Genomic DNA, 18,728 nt, shown 5'->3' with positions numbered 1-18,728 from the left:
TTCAAACTACATCATTTTTTCACATCCAGTCTTGAGAGACTATTTGATCACCTCTGATTCAAGAGTCAGAGATGACTTAGAAACCACACCACCCTGGGTGGTTTGATCAAACCCAGGTTTGATCTCCGGATTGTGAACATCCCCTGGAGGAGGGCATGGCAACCCACCCAATGTTCTTGCCTGGGGAATCCCATGGGCAGAGGAGCCCGGTGGTCTACAGTCCATGGGGTTGCAAAAAGCCAGACATGACTGAAGCAACTTAGCACAGAGTGAGGCAAAAGGGGGATGCTAAGTCGCTTCAGTAGTGTCCGACTCTGTGCGACCCCATAGACGGCAGCCCATCAGGCTCCGCCGTCCCTGGGATTCTCCAGGCAAGAACACTGGAGTGGGTTGCCATTTCCTTCTCCAATGCATGAAAGTGAAAAGTGAAAGTGAATTCGCCAAGTCGTGTCCGACTCTTAGCGACCCCATGGACTGCAGCCTACCAGGCTCCTCTGTCCATGGGATTTTCTAGGCAAGAGTACTGGAGTGGGGTGCTATTGCCTTCTCCAAAAGGGGGACACATTCTTTAAAAAAATCTTGCTTGTTTATAGTTCCTTGAATGTATTGCTGAATTGAGGTATCAGCACCTTTAAGTATTAGAACCTTGATCTAAATAGCAGTTGCTATGTTCTGAATGTTTGTGTCTTTTCAAAATTCACAGCCAAAACTTATTGCCCAATGTAATATTGTTATAAGGTGGGACCTTTGAGAGGTGATTAGGTCATGAGAGTGGAGCCCTCATGTCTGGGATTAATACTTTTACAAAAGAGATTCCATAGAGCTCTCTAGCCCCTTCCACCATCTGAATATACAGTGAGAAGTCTGCAACCTGGAAGAAGGCTCTCACCTTATAATATTGGCACCCTTAACTCAGAGTCCAGCTTCCAGAACTGTGAGAAATAAATTTATGTTGTTTATAAGGTGCTTAAAGTAAAGTAGTCGCTCAGTCGTGTCTGACTCTTTGCAACCCCATGAACTGTGGCCTACCAGGCTCCTCTGTCCATGGGATTTCCCAGGCTGGAGTACTGGGGTGGTTTGCCATTTCCTTTTCCAGGGGCTTTTCCTGACCCAGAGATCGAACCTGGGTCTCCAGCATTGCAGGCAGACGCTGTACCATCTGAGTCACCAGGGAAGTCCCAGGTATCTTGGGAACTAATTGGTTAATAACTACTCATTGGAAAAGACTCTGATGCCGGGAGGGATTGGGGGCAGGAGGAGAAAGGGACGACAGAGGATGAGATGGCTGAATGACCTCACTGACTCGATGGACGTGAGGTTGAGTGAACTCCAGGAGTTGGTGATGGACAGGGAGGCCTGGCGTGCTGCAATTCATGGGGTCGCAAAGAGTCGGACACGACTGAGCAACTGAACTGAACTGAACTGAAGAGAGTGTGGAGTAAGCAATTCAAATGATTGTGCCTACTTTACAGATGGACAAACTGAGGTTCAAAAAGATTAAGGTGACTTAGTTTCAGGTCTGGGGGAAGGGATGTCTCCCTCCTCCTACCAGGGCTCCCTGTCCACTGAACCACAAGGCTCCAACTGCTGTTGATAGACTTCTGCGATTTTTTTTTTTTCCTCCGATGGCCAAAGATCGGATAAATTGAGTTCCTCGTGTTTACAGATGTCAGAAATTCCAAAAACTGAGCACTGCAATATTGCTGGACATTTCTTCTGCGACTGCCGTTCAGGAAAAAGGTAAGACTTGGCATTTACAAGGATCACGGGGCCCTGGAGTCCACATAGCACCTTTCGGGTTTCAACGCCCGCGTGCTGGCTGACAGCCCGCCAGCGTGTTAGGCGGCCGCGTCCCGGCGCTCTGCCCGGCTGCCCCTCCCGCGCGGCTTGGTGGGGGCGTCGGGGAGGCGGGCCCGGGGACGCTTGCGAGGCGCTCCGGCGCGGCGCCCCCTACCGGCGCCCTGCTCCCTCGCCCCGGATCCGGTCCGGGCGGCGCGGGGACGCCGGCCTGACAGCCAGCGAGCGGACCGGCGAACGGCGCGGAGCGCCGCGAGCGAACCGGCGCGCCCTGCAGGGGTAGGTGGGCCTCGGGACGCAGGCAGGAGGGCGGGCGGGGGAGGCGTGCGCGGGCGGGGGCCGGGGACGGGCGGGGGGCGCGCGCCGGGGGTCGACGAGGGGGCGGGGTGGGCGGGGGGCCCGGCGGCGGGGGCGCGCGCGGCGGCGCGCGGCGGGCGCGAGTCATCAATTATGCAAGGACTCGGGCGGCGCGGGGGGCGGGCGCGGGGAGCGCTCCAAGATGGCGCCCACCGCAGTCCCGCCCGCCGCATCCTCGGCGCCTCTGCAGTCCGGCCGCGCCTCCCGGGCCCCGCGCTAGGGCCGCCGCTGCCTCCCTCGCCGCCGCTGCCGTAAGTCGCCCCAGAGCCCCTGCCCCGGCGCCGCTCCTCGTCTACCGGGTTCCCTTTCTCGCCTCGGGACCCTGGAGCGGGGCTCGCCCATCTCCAGCCAGGGGCTTTGCCGCAGAGTGCGCGGCGGGGCTCTAGGGGCCATGGAGCGGGGTTTCTGCCCTCCCGGTTTTGTACAGGTGCTTGGAAGTCTTGCTTCCTTCTAATGTCTTTATTGGGGATCCCTGAGGAGAACTGAGGACCATTGCCCCCCACCCCCATACACCCTCTCTCTCCTCCGCTCTTGGCTGCACAGGGGGACTCTGGCTGCCCTCGGCGCCCCTTCCGTGGTGCAGCACCCCCTCCTTCCTGTATCCCAGAGCCAGGGCAGAGTCGGGGCCCCTTGCCCGGTTGCACTGGAAGGGCAGCGCTGTCCGGATCTTCCAGAGCAGCTCCTTAGCTCTACCCCCTCCCCCATGTCTTACTGCATCCTTCTCCCCCATCCAGCTCCAGATTGTTACCAACTGCAGAAGCCAGGGGCTCGTGGGTTCTTAGGGTAGCCGGGACTCCCCTGTCCTTTACTCGGATGCGTCCGTCCCCCTTCCGATAGGGTGCTCTGGGGCTGTGTTGGGGGCCCCCGGGACCTTCCTCGGCAGGCTAGGATTCCTGCATTAGGGAGTACATCACTTTGAGAATATCCCCTTCCCCCACCCCCACCCCTACGCCACCCGATGCAGAGCCTGCTCCTCTCCTCCTCTCTCTTGCCCTCCCCCACCGTGCCACCGGCAGCGAGCACCCTGGGCTTCTGCTAGCTTTCGGCTTACAGGCCTGCCCAGCTGCACGGGCTTGGACCCCAGCTCTGTAGTTCTCTCTTGGTACTCGGGGGACTGCAAAGCCTCTGCATTTTTCCTGAGAGCTCAGCTCCATCCTCTCTGTGCCAGCAGCAACCACCAGTGGAGACTTGGCAGTTAACTTTCGGGGGGCTTAGCCAGGGCTTTCAGACCCCTTCAAGGGTCCCAGTTTCGAAGTGGTATGGAGTAGGAATCATTTTTCAGTCTGATAAATATGATTTTTCAAACCAGGCATTCCTTCCAGGTACCCCACCCTGTGCCCTCTTCCTCACTTACACTGCAGTTTTTGAAACATGGGGGAATACATTTTACATCCGGAGACTCCAAGGTTCAGTATCAGTATCCATAATAAAAGGATGTCGTCTGTTTGGGGTGGGGGGGGGAGAGTTGGAGAAGAAACTTTGCATTGCATCTGGCTAATTCAGGGGGAGGGAGAAATAATTAACATGGAGCGAGAGCTACCAAACAGGGAAAATTGCTTTTAATGCATGCACAGTGGGCACCAGAGAAGTCGGGATGGAGGCAGGAAGTGTAGGTGAGGGCTCTGGGAGCCAACGGGGAAGGCACTTTTTGTAACTGTTTCTCAAGTTTGAACCTGGAGAGCCTTCAGAGAGGTAGGGGTGTGCTAAGGCTGGGGGTGTTTTAGTTTTCCAAGGGAGATTTCGGGTGTGGTAGGTTTTCCCTGTTTCACAGTCTTTCTGTACTTCTCTTTTCTCCACGTGCATTAGAAGATAATGGTGGTTGGGGGACTTTTTTTTTTTCTTAAGAAAAAAATTTTTATTTTTGATGTGTAATGCAAATGGCTGGGTGACATTACCATCCAGTACCATCCTGGTAGAAATCTTGGGGGAATCAGACTTAAAATGCTGAAAGCTTTGTAATACATTGCCTTTAACCTGGTTCTTGAAATACTGCAGCATTTTTTCTTTGGAGCTCATGACACACAAGGCCTTCAGTTCTCCCTGAAAGAGAATTTGATTGCTTGGAAGGGGGGTGGTAGTGATGGCTTGACACTCAGCGAACATTGTCTGTCCTAGAAATTGAGGCTGTCCCTGGAGAGGGCTCTAAGCATGTTATGTGTTCTGTGGACATCTGATACAGGATATGTGTAAATGTGTTGTGGTTCTTATTAGTGCTGCTGGTGGGTACTGCAGCGCAGTTCTTGAGAGTGCAGGCCAGTTACTGGTCTTCTGGGTTCAGTCTGAAAGGCTGACTTAATACATCTTCAGTTTTCTTTTGGGGTTTTGTCAAGTTTTATCAAAATATGGAAGGATTTTATTTTAAATTAATAAAGGATTATGAAATGGCAGATAGTATACTTAAAAATAAACAACGATACAATTGGTTGTTGCTTTCTTTGCAGGGTCTCTAACAAACGTTTCTCAGGGCCCAGCTTGCCCAGCTTTGGTTGCCTGTATGGAGGTTTACGCCAGGGTTTCTTGCTGTGGTGCTGAAAGGACAGTTCCCTGGCAGGCCTGCTAGTGGAGTGCATACATGCTGGACAGGGTTTGGGTTTTTCTTGCTTTTAGATCAGCAGGCTCTCCTGTAGATGTGTGCATGCGCAGCTTGGTTTATACTTGAAGTTGCAGACCTAGTTATCATATTTTATTACTCCCACATAACTCTTCATTTTGGCTGTCCCTCATGGAGACAGTGTTTTTGCAGGCTGCAACAGATCCATATGTAAGTCACACAGTGACATTTTGCTGACTGCATTATTTCAGCACATTTTGATAATTTCAAATAGCAAGAAACTATTAATGTTATGAGATTTTGGTCTCCCAAACTAATCACCTGGCTTGCTAAGTTAAGCTGGATCAGAAGGGCATCTTATTTGGGTTGGTTTGAACAGTGAGCTGGGAAAAGGACTTGACACAGCAGAGGCTGGTATGTAGTTCATTGTTTCGCCAAAGTAATTTGTCAAAAAAATATTTTAAAATCCTAAAATAGTGAAGACGGCCATAAAATTCAGCCTGTATGGATCTCCCACCTAGCACAGGGATCCCCTTATATGAGACTTCTCATAAAGCAGCTCATTCCACTGGGGTTCCACTGTGACTGAAGCACTTCTGTGTCATTGAAAAAGTAACATAAAGTTAAAAGACATATAAATTGGGTATGATCAGGGGCAGATGTCATTCTTGTGCTTCTTACTAAGAAAAGACTGACATTCAGTGTTCTATAGGGATTATACAAGAAACCTGCACCTGCTTGAAAAGAATACAGAGATAGAGACATATCCACCCAAAGAAAGGAAAACATTCTTGAATGGAAGCAAAAATAATTATCTTTAATGGGCTGATAGTATATAACAAGTTGTTCTAGAGCCACATGCATGAACTAATGAATACTTAATTCCTATAGATTATATCTGCGAAGGAAAATAAAACCACACTGTTTAGAAAGTGTTAAAAATGCAGTTTATTCAGCAGTTGCTTAAAGTAGGGTGTGGGCAGCAGCTGGCTCACCCCAGCAGACCCATGGCCCCCAGGCCGAGTGCTGGGTGCTCCAGCCCAGCCATGGTGCAAGGTTCCCCCATAACAGATACTCATCGCCCAGTGTCGTGGGAAGGCCCAGTTGCCACAGATTATGTGCCCATCATGCAAGCCTCTCTGCCATGCTCCCCTAGCTTCAGCAGCGCCTGGAGGTAACACCACCTGCTCTCTCCACACCTAGCCTTTGTTCTGGAAACCTCAGAGAGGACTGGGGCTTGACTTGTCTCAGGGAATGTTGCCCCTGGGCCCTGGCTTAAGCCTACACTCCTGACCTCTCTGCTCACCTTAAGGGCTCTCTTAAAGCCCACTGCCTCCTCTGCAGCTCCTCAGGGGTACCATTCTTTCCACTCTGGGTCTTGCCTTCTCCTAGCAGTGTCCCAGCTCCTGGCAGTCTGGGGACAACTCTACATAGAGTGACCTGGGACCAAACACAGGGAAACTTGGATAGCTCAAGCAATGTCTAACTGCATAAACAGTAATGTCTGAATAGAGTGCTCTGGGCTGTAGGTGGTTCCTGCAATTGGCAAAAAAAAAAAAAAGCCAGTTTATTCAGAGATGAGTTTCCGTAATTATAAAAATAAAGTATACTTATTACAATGTGCAAAATGGGGGAAAAAGTCATCGTTAGTGAAACAGTTGTTTTATGGTTATTTCAGTTTTGTTTTGTTTTTCTGTGAAGAGGGAAAGAAGCATTTGCAAAAGTTATTCAGAATAATAAAAATAAGTATTTTAAAACCAAGCCTTTTAAACTCTTAAGTAAACAGTCTACTAGTCATTTAGAGATGTAACTGCTAGACTGTTAGATTTCAGTTTCCTTTTTTTTGGAATCATTTTTTTTAAATTTCAAGAAATTATCTTTAATGTAAAAGAATTCATTCTTAGAATTGGGCTCAAATGTAGCCAGTTAACTAGAAGAATAAAAAAACTTCTCTCAATCAGGGACTCAATAAATATTCTCCCTCTGCACCTACTGTGTGTGAAGCCTTGTACTAAGCACTAACACTCTTTAAATGGCAAGAACCAGCTTAGAAAATGATAACATGCTCAAAAACTGTGACTATTAAAGTGTTAAAAGAAGGGAACAGAACTTTCACCCTCCATGTATATTAATTGCTGAAATATTGAATGGTAGCATATTAGATCTAGCCCGGTGATTCAACCTAAAAAGAATAATTTTGTGCAGAAACATGAAGTAAATGTGTGTAAAGAAAAGGCAAAGAAGAAATTTGAAAAAATTTTATTTGTCCCTTTGTGAAGTTATGGATACACAACCAGGACTTGCAGTTAAGTACGTATCAGGAATTAGGGTGAAATGAAGACCCAAGAAGGCTGTCCTGGTTACACCATCGAGAGGAAAAAGTCAGAAGCAGTGTGGGCTTTGGGGATAGGCAACACTAAAGTTCAAGTCTCCGCTCTTCTACTACTAGCTTTGTCACCTTGGATAGGTTATTTAATCTATCTGAGCTTTGGTGTTCTCATCTGTAAAAATAGGAATAATAATACCTACGTGGCATGGTGTTTGTGGGGATTAAATGAAATCTCTGTTTCCTTATGGTTTCTGACACATAGAGCTCAGTGTATATTAGCTCCTTTTCCTCTCGGGATTTAGCAGCTTAGTGTGTATTTATATGTGTATTTGATATAGTATATGTGTACTATATTAAATTTCAGTAGTCTGAAAAGCAGACAGTTGCTTTATCTTCAGTCTGGCAGAGGATAGAGTCGAGAGGTATCCTGACTTTGGATGGACATTGCTAATGTAAAAGGAGAAAAGTTTTACTGTACAGTTGCAGTGCTGACCGCCACTCCCCCCCCGCCCAACCCCTCCGCCATGCAACCGCAGTTACTAAAGCAATTCTTTCTGCGTTCATTCCCAAACTATTCTAGAATAGGACTTTTTACCAAACAGGAATGCTCTGGCCCTCACCAGTTGGCAGGCAGCTGAGCTGGTTTTAGCCATGGCTTGAGATCTGAAGGTGGAATGGACTCAAAGGCTGAGGCTCCCCTGTATTCTCGAGTTGGATGTCTTAACTGTGCTAAGTGATTATGCGGGTTTGGAGCTGCTTTTGTCTTTAGCACTCTTTTAGATTTTCCCATTGTATAGTCTTTTTTGTGGGGAGGGGGTGGGTGGGGAGTGCAGCATGTGGGCTCTTAATTCCCCGGCCAGGGATCAAACCCATGGCCCTGCATTGGGAGTGTGGAGTCTTAACCACTGGACCACCAGGGAAGTCCTCAATTATATAGTCTTCTAACGGCTTTCTTTGAGTGAGTGTCTTACATTTAGGTCTCATGGCTGACCATCTACCTAATTATTACTCTTATGTTTATAAAAACTTTAAAAATCTTTTGATGAGTTGATTGAGTTAGGTAAGACAGATATTATTCTACCCATTTTCAATCTGAGGAAATTGAGTATCCTAGCTTGAGTTGTCCAGAGCTATGGGACCGTTAAATGATGGAGTGGAGACAGGGACCCAGGTTGGTTAATTCATGCTTAAAAGATTTTTTTTTGTATTAAATGGTGTTATATTCTGATATTCATATAACCAAGTGATGTGAACAATTTTGGCTTTATTTTAGGAAATTATCATTATCCTAGGTAGCTAAACATATCTTAGTGAGTGGGCATAATGAAAGATTCTGGGATAGGCAGAGGGAAGGCCAGAGTACCTTTGAAGGAGAGCATTCTGGAAGCAGGAAGGATGAGGGAAAATGAGCAGAAGATGTATCTTATCAATAAATAGAGTATAGATAAAAAGAGGAGGCATGGAAGTAACATGCTTGTTTTGTTTCTGCAGCTATCCTAGCTACTTTTTTTAAGAAGTCGTCATGTCTTGGGGTTTGCCTGTCTTTCTTAATTTCTCTTGCACATAAACACATGTTTGGCTCCTCACAAATGCTCCCACATTGCCAACATAAGTTATAACCAGGACCATAGGGGAATTACGGCCACCATCACCTGGACTTTTTTTTGCTTATGCAAGGCTGAAATTGGTGTCGGAGTCAGAGAAAAATTGCTCCTGGTGGGTGAGGGTAACCTAGTTGAAGTAGAAAAAGTTCTGGGAGGCTCTTAGTCTAAAAGAACAAAGGTGAAAGCAGATAACAGTTCTGATCCCTTAGGTATATGCAGATGTGTTGTACTGAGCAGAGCAGAACAGAAGAAAAGCTGCGACTCTGAGGGTCTGAGATGTGCTCTTAGTTCGGAACTGAAGCGCTCTTGATCCTGGAAGGAGTTGATTGGGTTAGGATAACTAAAATGTTGTCTGGAGAGGTTTTATATTCACTGTTGGTGGTGGTGAGAGGCTTCCTGTGTTCACCGGGCTTGTTCCAGGATCTGGAAATGGAAAGCACGGAAGTTCCTTCATTATCCTGCTCCTTTCATGTTCAGTTGATTAGTGTGATTTTTTATGCTGTAAAATCTTTTGAGTTCCTGGGAATAAGAACATCAGAGAAATACAGTGAATGCTTATTTATCCAGGGATGGGTTATCTAGGCTATAAATTATACGTGCCATTTATTTTCCTCCCTTTTTCTACATTTTGAGTATTTAACTGATTATTAGCATTTCCATCAGAGTGAACTTGGAAAAGGAGAAAAGGTCAAAATTAAAATGTTACTGTAAATTTTTAGATAGTGATTGATAAAGAAATCAGTAAAAAAAAGTAGCTCGTTTTTCATCTATTCTTACTCTCTCCTTATTTTAAAGTACAGACAGTTGAAAGCTGAGCCTCCAAAAGTTTAATGTTCACCAGAAGCCAGTATGAAATGGCATTTTTCCTTCATTTTACTGAGTGACAGCCCTGTAAATAAATAGGTTTTAATTTATTACATGGTTAGTTTCTTATTTCACAAGGAATTTTTCTTCAACTAAGGATAAATTGCAGCAGGCTTTTGCTTCACATTCAGTAGTATCTTTTTGTTTTAGCAAGCAGCTGAATAAAAATGCTTTTAACTGAAAGCAAATTGATGCATTATTATTAAATTGCAGAGAAGGATTGAGCGGGTTTCAAAAAAGACTGATAGCGCTTTCTTGGAGGTCAGAATACCCAAAAATCTCATTTGCCACAGAATTCCCAATTGGATAGCCAGAGATTTTGGTGAAAATTAAAAGGAGAAATGTCTTGTTTCTAGGAATGATACCTTGAAGAAAATAAAGCATTTAAAATAGATTTATACTGTGATAAGGAAGAAATCATTGGGAGTGTGAGAAATTGTCAAAGTGGAGAGTGAGAGAAAGTGAAAAGAATGACTGCAGTATATGTACATCTATGGCTGATTCATGTTGACGTTTGACAGAAAGCAACAAAATTCTGTAAAGCAAGTATCCTTCAATTAAAAAAAAAAGAATGACTGTAGTGAAAAGGGACAAGGGAATTTGGATATGAACTTGGGGAGAGTTCTCTCTCCTCTGCAGACTCCTTTGGATACATGTCTCTGTTCTATTCCCTGAGCTAGAGTGATCCTGAACTTCTGGATCTAGCACAGACCTTTAGGAGGATGTTTTGTGTTTTAAATGTTATTTTACCCCTTCCTCTGCTAGAACTTTGCTGCAGATTGCTTACTTTTCCTGATCTCTGCTTTGGAAAAGATGGAGAATACTTTCTTGCTTTGTAATAAAACAAACAAACAAAAAATGGTAATATTCTTAAATGTGTTTTTAATTAACTTTTTTTTTTTTTTTAAAAAGGATTTTAAGTCACTTACTATAAAAACGTTTTCTCAAAAGGCACTGTTGCAGGTATCTCTCCATTCTATACATAAAATTCATCTTTAACATTTATTTGTTTGAATAGTTAACAGAGGCAAAGGGTTTAAAAAGTCAGAAGCTTCAAAGTTAAGTCTTCTTATCCTGTCACCTTCACTCCGTGTGCATTCTGTAAAGATAACTACTGTTACCAGTTTCTTTGTATCCTTTCTACATGATATGCTTGTAAACACTTTCTCTTCCTTGTCCCCCACACAATTATATCCATTGTCTTTTGAGGAAGACTGTTAAAATAGTTTGAGGATTTGAATTCTCAGTCTAGGTCATTTTAGATCAATTAATCCCCCCTTAGCAAAAAAATTTAGTGACATTCTTAAATGTACTTTTTTTAAATTTCCTTTTTTTTTTTTTTTAAAGGATATTAAGTCATTTAATATAAACACATTTTCTCAAAAGGCACTGTTGAAGGTATCTCTTCCATTCTGGGTTATAAATTTGGGGATTTGAATATAATTAGAGTATAATTAGTATATTCAAATTAGAATAGAAATTTCACCAAGAACAAATCAGTAGGACTAGGGTAGGATACCCCAGTGGCAGATAAGCCTGCAAAGATGGGGGAGAGTTAGCTAAACATTATGAATTTGTCAACGTTGCAGTTATCCTTGGAGACAATGGAGAACATAGAAGGTGGTTGTTGTTCTAAGGCATACAGAATGATACGTCATCAAAGTTTATAATATTTTAGGAGGATTGGGCAGCAGCGAATGTATAGTAGGGTGAACTAGAACAGGAATGGACTTCCAGTTAATTGGCTGTTTGATTTGGCCGAGTTGTGTGGTGACAAAGCCTTGGACCTGGATAGTAGTGGTGAAGACGGCAAGGAAAGAACATGAATATAATTTTTACATGTGTGTCACATGGATGTGTGTGTTTAAGCAACATTTTTTAATGTAAGAAGTAGTCTCTAAGAAAGCCCAGTAGAACTTGGTAAATAACTTTACTTGAGGGGAAGGAAGGAGGAGGAGTTAAAAGATTATTTTGCTCTTCTAAAGTTGAGAGACAGAGAATCTTCTCTTTAGAAAATCTGAGGAAATAAGTTCTGTAATATACGTTGGCAGTCTAGTCCAGAGCATCTTGGTTAGCAGGCTACTGATTGCTAATTTTTGATCTTTTCTCTGCAGAGGGTTTTTCCCCTGAGCTTCTCATGCTTTCTTTAAGGAAAATCTAAGTCTTGCAACTTTTTTATTCTGTGTGTTCTCTCACTGATAAAGATTACTTAATCTTTGTGGGTTTCTATCCTTTACTTATTTTGTGGTCTTTCATTCTGTCCGTATATAGACACTTAGCTCCCTTGATTCTCACAACTTTTTCCTTGACACTCTCAACTAACCTTTGGTTTAGTGTATAAAGAAACAAGAATGATGTGCCTTTTCATAGGACTGTTTTGTTTTCATAAGGACTGTTTTGTCCTTACTGAAACTCAGTGACTTTCTCTCTTTGATCATTTGCTTATATTCTCTGTGCTTTTTGGAAGCCATAGTAGTAAGTAAGTGAAATTGCAGGCTGAATTAAAGGTAGCAACTGAGAGGATTTAAATAGGTGAAAGCAGGGGGAAAATGTTAGGCTTTATGAGCCAGTAATGTTGCTTGTCATTTCTGGTATTGATCTTGGACTGTCCATACAAAATGTCAGACTTGACTTGCGTAAACCTCCCTGGTGTAGCTAGGGCACAGACAGTGGTGAGTGGGCCCTGCTGTGTCACTTCAGTACACAGTGACAGTTCAGAGTGAAGGGTGAGCTCAAGGATGTGGGCTTCTAGCATTTTGCAGTAGGTAAAGATCTTTGAATAAGAAAAAATAAAGGATGATCAGAACATCAGAACACACACATGCAAAATAACAGACAGCAGAGAAAAGCAATTTAATTGGTTGAATTTTTTCATTTAATTTTCCTTCTCCCCTCCAAAGTTACTGAGTTCTTGCAAATTCAATTAACTTTTGGTGCAGTTTGCACTCAGACTGTTGGCAAGACATCTCCATGGTTTGTGTGGAACCAGTGGACCGGGCAGAGTTCATGTCCAAGACGTTGGTGAATTTAGCACTCTGTTTAGGGACATAAAGGACTTCCCACGCAGCACAGTGGTACTGAGCATGTTTCGTTTAAAGTGTGTCGACTATAAAGCATCTTTACAGTAATCCCATCAGGAGGTTCTCTGTGCAATGATATTGTAAGTTTGTACCTGTTTCCTAGTTTGAATGCTTAAAGTAATAGTGGTTAAACAGCAACCTCTTGGGAAGCCATTCTTAAAATAGTTTGGGTTGAGGAAAGTCCATAAAGACCACTTAGCTAAATGATGGCAATCTGTTTTATTAATCTTGATGTCCTAATACAAGTAATATTTTAGTAGGTGTATGTTGTTGTTGTTCAGTCGCTCAGTTGCTTCTGGCTCTTTGTGACCCCATGGACTGCAGCACGCCAGGCTTCCCTGTCCTTCCCCATCTCCTGGACCTTGCTCAAACTCATGTCCATTGAGTCGGTGATGCCATCCAACCATCCCATCCTCTGTCGTCTCCTTTCCTCCTGCCTTCAATCTTTCCCAGCATCAGAGTCTTTTCCAGTGAGTCAGTTCTTTGCATCGGGTGGCCAAAGTATTGGAATTTCAGCTTCAGCATCAGTCCTTCCAGTGAATATTCAGGACTTATTTCCTTTAGGATGGACTGGTTGGATCTCCTTGCTATCCCAGGGACTCTCAAGAGTCTTCTCCAACACCACAGTTCAAAAGCATCAATTCTTTGGTGCTCAGCTTTCTTTATGGTCCAACTCTCATATCCATACATGACTAATGGAAAAACCATAGCTTTGACTGTATGGACCTTTGTTGGCAAAGTAATGTCTCTGCTTTTTAATATGCTGTCTAGGTTTGTCATAGCTCTTCTTCCAAGGAGCAGGTGTCTTTTAATTTCATGACTACAGTCACCATCTGCAGTGATTTTGGAGCCCAGGAAAATAAAGTCTGTCACTGTTTCCATTGTTTCCCCATCTATTTGCCATGAAGTAATGGGATCGGATGCGATGATCTTTGTTTTTTGAATGTTGAGTTGTAAGCCACTTTTTCACTCTCCTCTTTCATCTTCATCAAGAGGCTGTTTAGTTCCTCTTCGCTTTCTGCCATAAGGGTGGTGTCATCTACATATCTGAGGTTGTTGATATTTCTCCCTGTAATCTTGATTCCAGCTAGTGCTTCATCGAGTCCAGCATTTCACATAATGTACTCTGCATAAAAGTTAAATAAGTAGGTTGACAATATACAGCCTTCATGTACTCTTTTCCCAATTTGGAACCAGTCCATTGTTCCATGTCCAGTTCTAATTGTTGCTTCTTGACCTGCATAAAGGTTTCTCAGGAGGCAGGTAAGGTAGTCTGGTATTCCTAGCTCTTGAAGAATTTTCCACAGTTTGTTGTGATCCACATAGTCACAGGCTTTTGCATAGTCAATGAATCAGAAGTAGGTGTTTTTCTGGAATTCTCTTGCTTTCTATATGATCCAGTGAATGTTGGCTATTTGATCTCTGATTCCTTTGCCTTTTCTAAATCCAGCTTGAACATCTGAAAGTTCTCAGTTCGGGTACTGCTGAAGCCTAGCTTGGAGAATTTTGAGCATTACTTTGCTAGCGTGTGAGATGAGTGCAGTTGTGCAGTAGTTTGAGCATTCTTTGGCATTGCCTTTCTTTGGGATCGGAATGAAAACTGACCTTTTCCAGTCCTGTGGCCACTGCTGAGCTTTCCAAATTTGCTGGCATATTGAGTGCAGCACTTTCACAGCATCATCTTTTAGGATTTGAAGTAGCTCAGCTGTAGTTCCATCACCTCCATTAGCTTTGTTCGTAGTGATGCTTCCTAAGGCCCAGTTGACTTTGCATTCTAGGATGTCTGGCTCTAGGTAGAGCCATAACACCATTATGGTTATCTTGGTCATTAATATATTTTTGTATAGTTCTTCAGTGTATTGTTGCCACCTCTTCTTAATATCTTCTGCTTCTGTTAATTCCATACCATTTCTGTCCTTTATTTTTTCCATCTTTGCATGAAATGTTCCTTTGGTATCTCTAATTTTCTTGAAGAGATCTCTGTTTCCCATTCTATTGTTTTCCTCTATTTCTTTGCATTGTTCACTTAGGAAGGCTTTTTTATTTCTCCATGCTATTCTTTGGAACTGCCTTCGGACAGGTATATCTTTCCTTTTCTCCTTTGCCTTTTGCTTCTCTTTTCTCAGCCAACCATCTTGCCTTTTTGCATTTCTTTTTCTTAGGGATGGTCTTGATCACTGCCTCCTGTACAATGTTATGAACCTCTGTTCATAGTTCTTCAGGCACTCTATCAGATCTAATCCCTTGAATCTATTTGTCATTTCTAGTGTATAACTGTAAAGGATTTGATTTAGGTCCTACCTGAATGGCCTAGTGGTTTCCCCTACTTTCTTCAATTTAAGTCTGAATTTTGCAATAAGGAGTTCATGACCTGAGCCACTGTCAGCTCCAGGTCTTGTTTTTGCTGACTGTATAGAGCTTCTCCATCTTTGGTTGCAAAGAATATAACCAGTCTGATTTTGGTGTTGACCATCTGGTGATGTCCATGTGTAGAGTTGTCTCTTGTGTTGTTGGAAGAGGGTGTGTACTGTGACCAGTGCGTTTTCTTTGCAAAATTCTGTTAGCCTTTGCCCCGCTTCAGTTTTGTACTCCCAAGGCCAAACTTGCCTGTTACTCCAGGTATGTCTTGACTTCCTACTTTTGCATTCCAATCTCCTCTGATGAAAGGGACATCTTTTTTGGTAGGTTTTTATTTTTTCACTTTCCTTTTTGTAATATTCTTCTTCCTTGTCTCTAGAAAAGGGAGTGGTGCAAGGCACAAATTGAGTGATGAATTGAGTGATTAAGTGGAGTGGAGAAACAAAATAGAATGAGCCTATGAGTACTGGTGATGGACAGGGAGGCCTGGCGTGCTGCGATTCATGGGGTCGCAAAGAGTCGGACACGACTGAGCCACTGATCTGATCTGATCTGATGAGTACTTCACTCACCTCACAAGGCTTTTATTTTTTTTTCTCTGACTCACACAGGAAAACTTAAGCCATAAGTGCCGAAGGGGTAAAAGTTTTTTTATTTTGGGATCTTAATGTAGATTCTTTGCATTAGAAATTGCTCCAAAGCTTTATGGGTCAAAGAAAGTAGTCCGTTTGTGTCATGAGTGGATATCAAAGACTTGTTGTTAATTAGATCCAGATGTTTTCTATCTTTCATTTTGATAAGCTTATATGCAGCTCGACCCTTGGGGCTAGTGTGCTATGTTCCTAGCCACACGCTCCTTCCTGACCATTAGGAAGTCTCTGGTCTGTATTGTCCCTTGCAGCTTGTAGGAGGTGGGCATTTTCCACTTCCCTCTCCTCAGCAGGCTGCCCAGGTTCCCAGGGCTGAGGTAAGCCACCATCACCCAGGGGTGTGTGACTCCTGTGTCCTGCTTGGGCTCTGCTCTGCAGACCTGCCTTTAAAGGCCCAGGCTAGTGCTCAGGGAAAGGTTTTTTAAAGAGCAACGCATTTATCACTTGGTGCAATCTATTGCAAAATCTGAAGGAGAAAAGAATCCTCCTAGGAAGCAATGCCACTTTTCTAGCCAGGTTTCCAGAACCATTAGCTCCTTATAGACACTGCTTATAGATGTTGAGTTGTTAAGGGTTTACCAGTTGTTTTTTCCTTCCATGGTTTAATCTCAGAACCTAGTTGAGAACTCTTGTGAGAGTTGTGAGAACTGAATGCTGACTTTTGCAGATGTTATAAAAATCTAGTCTGTAGAGTTCGAAGTATGGATGCTAGCCTGTATTTTAAGCAGGGGAGTATTAGATGTTCTTTTGGTGGAAACTGAGGCATCGTAACTCCTGCAATCTGCTTGCAGCCTTGGGCCAAGACGCAGTGCCTCTGGGACACACGGGGTCCTTTTCCTATTTGGAAATTTACTCCTATTCGGGTACTGTACCCAAACAGAGGACCACTTCCTTCACAAGAATAAGTTCAATATTACTAATATTTGAAACGCTTTTGAAGTTCTAGCTTATGTTTGGCAGATATATATTTTTTCCTTTTTAACACTTTTAACAGCTTTGGTTATTTTTTATTGTTGTTTTAAAAATTTACAAGAGGACAGTTGAAAAAAATTTTGGACTGGAGTTCTATGAGTTTTAATACATATATATATTTATGTAACCAGGACTACAGTCAGGATACGAAACAGATCCATCCCCTCAAAAAGCCCTCTGCTGCCCATTTGTAGTCAAACTCTAATGTGTGATCTCTGCCAACTCCCAAATGGCTCTCTGTTCTGTGGTTTTGCTTTTTTATAATGTCATTTAAATAGAATCATGCTATAGAATAGAATCTTTTGAAATTGCCTTCTTTCACTCAGCATGGTACCTTGGAGATTTATCTATATTGTTATCTTTATCAATAGTTTGTTCTTTTTTTTGCGTAGTAGTATCCCATTGTGTGGTTACATATCAGTTTGTTTATCCATTCATTTGTTGAAGGATATTTGAGATATGTCCAGTTTCAAGTGATTATGAATACTGCTGCTATAAATGTATAGGTTTTGGTATGAATCTGAATTTACATTATTCAAAGATATCTGTAAGGGTGAATTGCTGAGTAATTAAGTATATGTTTACCTTTGTAAGAAACTACTAAACCATTTTTTTCAGAGTGATTATACCATTTTGCTTTTCCATCAATAGTGTATGAGAGTTGTCATTAATATCTTCATTTGCACTTGATATTGTCAAAATTTTTGTTTGTTTTTAGTTTTATTGTGGTAAGAACACCACAGAGATCTTTCCTCTTAACAAAATTTTAAGTGTACATTGTTATTGACTATAGGTCCAATGTTTTACAGTGGATTTCTAGAGCTTATTCATCTTGCTTAATTGAAACTTTCTGTCCAGCGATAAGAAACTTCCTATTTCCCTCTTCCCCCAGCCCTGGCAAACATCATTCTACTTGGATTCTATGAATGTGGCGATTTTGTATATCTCGTGTAAGTGTAATTATGCAGTATTTCTCTTTCCATGACTGGCTTATTACACTTAGTATGTTGTCCTCAAGGTTCATCCATGTTATAGAATATGTCAGAATTTCTTTCTTTTTAAAACAAGCTGAACAGTATTCCTGTGTCTGTGTGTACCGCATCTTCTTTGTGTGTTCATCTATAGATGGACATTTAGGTTGCCTCCCTATCTTGGTAACTATTGAACGGTGCTGCAATGAACATGGTATAGCTAATATTTCTTCAAGATCCTGGTTTTAATTCTTTTGGAGAACTACCCAGAAGTGAGATTGCTGGATTGTATGGTAGGTCTAGTTTTCATTTTTTGAAGAATTTCCATACTGTCTTCCGTAGCAGCTGCACTGTTTTGCATTCCTACCAACAGTGTGCCAGGGGCTCCAGTTTCTCTGCATCCTTTCTAACACGTGTTACCTTTTTTTTATTTATTTATTTTTTTGATAACACTGTCTGATGGCTGTGAGGTGATTGCTAACTGTGGTTTTTTTTTTAATTTAATATTCCATTGGAAGGTAATTGCTTTACAGCCCTGTCTTAGTTTCTGCTGTGCAGCAGTGTGAGTCAGCTAAAAGTATACACATAGCCCCTTCCTCTCGCACCTCCCTCCCTCCCGTCCCCTCCCACCCCCCTGGGTCATCACAGAGCAGCAAGCTGTGTTCCCTGTGCTATACAGCAGCTTCGTACCAGCTGTGTGTTCTTACGCAGTTTTGATGTCACATTCTCTTGATGGTTAGTGATATTGAGCACTCAGATTTTTTATTTTGGCAATTTTTACAGGCATGTAGTGGTATCTCATTGTGGTTTCAATTTGCTTTTCCCCAAGAACTAATGATCTTGAGCATTTTTCACATATATATTGTCATCCATATGTCTTTGGTTAAATGTCTTAACCGAATCTTTTATTCAGGTCTTTTGCCCATGTTTTAAACTGAGTTATTTGTTTTATTACTGTGAGTTTTGAGAGCCTTTTTAAAAAAACATGTATCCTGGATATCAGTCATGAAGTAAATTACATGAACATGTTTTGCCTTGGTGTGTAGCTTTTCTTTTTCTTCTCTTTACAGTGTCCTTTATCGAGCTAATGCTTAAATTTTAAGTAAGTTTAATTTGTCAGTTTCTTTCTTTGATGGGTCATGTTTTTGATGTAAATAGGAATTCTTTATATAATCCAAGCTTGCAAATATGTTCT

The 18,728-nt window shown here is 42.7% G+C and overlaps 1 protein-coding gene across 1 annotated transcript in view; it reads left to right on the top strand.

The window, feature by feature from the left end:
• Positions 1 to 2,186: 2,186 nt before the first annotated feature.
• SCN8A (sodium voltage-gated channel alpha subunit 8) overlaps positions 2,187 to 18,728 on the top strand; it is a 198,001-nt gene continuing 181,459 nt past the window's right edge. The window contains exon 1 of the mRNA XM_059886569.1: positions 2,187 to 2,405. The gene's annotated coding sequence lies outside the window, so the exon portion shown is untranslated. The remainder of the gene's footprint in view (positions 2,406 to 18,728) is intronic.

This window comes from Bos taurus, chromosome 5 (genome assembly GCF_002263795.3).
Source record: "Bos taurus isolate L1 Dominette 01449 registration number 42190680 breed Hereford chromosome 5, ARS-UCD2.0, whole genome shotgun sequence".
In the NCBI taxonomy this organism is placed as follows: domain Eukaryota; kingdom Metazoa; phylum Chordata; class Mammalia; order Artiodactyla; family Bovidae; genus Bos; species Bos taurus.
Note: the sequence above shows the minus strand (reverse complement) of the source record. Positions and strands in the feature narration are given on the sequence as shown.